The 2,500-nt window shown below is 13.0% G+C and overlaps 1 protein-coding gene across 1 annotated transcript in view; it reads left to right on the plus strand.

Moving 5' to 3' along the window:
- Window positions 1-2,500, plus strand: part of TfIIEalpha (transcription factor IIEalpha) — an 18,120-nt gene that overhangs the window by 4,260 nt on the left and 11,360 nt on the right. The gene's annotated exons all lie outside the window — the stretch shown is intronic.

Below are 2,500 nucleotides of genomic sequence, written 5' to 3' on the forward strand. Positions count from 1 at the left end.
ATATATATTATATAATATATATATTTTATATAATATAATATATATATTTAATATATATTATGTATGATATATATATATATAAATATATATATAACTATATATATCATATATATGTGTGTTGTGTGATGTCGTGTGTGTGTGAGTGGTGTGGTGTACGTATATTTATATATGTATATATATAAATATATATATATATATATATATATATATATATATAAATATATATATTATATATATATATATATATCTATATATTAAAGTTGTATTGTGTGTGTGTGTGTGTTGTGTGGTTTATGTGGTGTATATAATATGATATATATATATTATATATATATATATACATATATATATATATTTATATTTATATATATATAATATATATTGGTACTATATATAACTATACTCAATACAATATATCAAATATATATCTTTATGCATAGTGTGTGTGGGTATATATGTATGATGTATATATATACGTTATCTATATATAATAATATATATGTATAAATATATGTTTATAATAAAATATACACTATCAATATATATCTATATAAATATCATATTTCTATATATATAATATATATATTTATGGATGAGTATGTTGGTGTATTTATATATTGTATATAGTATAGAATATGACCTATAATAATATTTTATATCCTATCATATGTGTGTGTGTACCCAAAAAAAAGATATATATATAGTATCTATTATACAGAAACAGTATATAACTAAGTAATATATATATAGACTCTCAATATATCTATGAGCAAATATATATATGTGTGTGTGTGTTGTGTCTAGAAATTATATATCTGTATATGATATTATTGAATATTATAATTATATATATCAATGTATACTATATGTATATGTACTATGTATATATATTAATTTGTTTGTATTATATATATTATATATATATATCACTATATAACTATCAATGTATAAATAAGTAATATTTGTACTATATATATACTATTTCAAATATAACTATAAAGTTTATATAAATAATATGAGTGTGTGGTTAATTATATGTGTATATATTGTATTGCGTATATGTATATATATATATACATATAATATAATATTAATATAATATATATATATTAAATACTAAATATAAAAATACTCATCTACTATATGATGTAATGTTTATGAGTTTAGAAAATTTATATTCATATATGTATAAAATATATATATAACTATAAATCATATATATACAAATTGGCTATATGTATAAAGATAACTAAAACCTATATAAGTATATCATATATATATATATATACTATAAATACAATTTCTAAAATATCTGAATATAAATATATTATGATATAATATTAATCTTTACACATACATCAAAAAATTTATTGTTGTATATGAGTGAGTGAGTGTATAACATATATGTGTATATATATATATATATAAATATATATATAAACTATAAATATATATTCTTATTTATATATAAATTATGTATCTAAATATCTAATAATATATATTTATTGTAATGTCTAATATATATATATATTTAAATATGTAATATATTCATAGGTAGAATATCTATGGTATGAATCATATAATTTTATATATCTATATATATGGCTAAGTATTTAAATACCACATCAATATATATATATATGTTCAATATGATATAATATATTACTATATATATATGTAGAAATGCTATATTTAATTTATATATATTGGTGATACATATATTTTTTTTGTAAACATTAGTTATATATGTATATATATATACTATAGATATTAATATATATATTTTTTTGTATCTATATATCATCTTAATATATATATAACTATAATATATATATAAATATATATATATATATATATATGAAGGGGGGGGGGGGGAATTTGATATCTAAATAATTATTTTATATTCCCATATATATATATATATTCAAGGAATTGTTATATAACTATATAAAATATTATATATATATATAATATAAATATATATATATATATGTATAAATATGTATGAATATATATTAAATATAAATATATATATATATATATATATATATATATATATATATATATTATATATAATATAGTTATTATATATATCTTATATATTTATATATATATAAAAATATTTATGTATGCATATATAATATGTATATATATATATATATATATATATATAAAAATATATATATATATATATTATTTATATATATAGTATATATATTTATATATCTATAAATGTTGTATACATATAATATATATATATAATTCACTAGTAATATATATATATATATATATATATATATATATTAATATTATATAATATATATATAAATATAAAAAAGTTATATGTATCTATTTATATATATATATAGTATATAGTATATATATATATAAAAATATATATATAAATATATATATATAAATATATAATTATATGATTATATATATCTATATATATATATATAATATTGTGTATATATGGCATATAATATATATATAATAT

Source organism: Penaeus japonicus, unplaced genomic scaffold, assembly GCF_977035675.1.
Source record: "Penaeus japonicus unplaced genomic scaffold, GWHDUDI00000001_assembly GWHDUDI00000027, whole genome shotgun sequence".
NCBI lineage: Eukaryota > Metazoa > Arthropoda > Malacostraca > Decapoda > Penaeidae > Penaeus > Penaeus japonicus.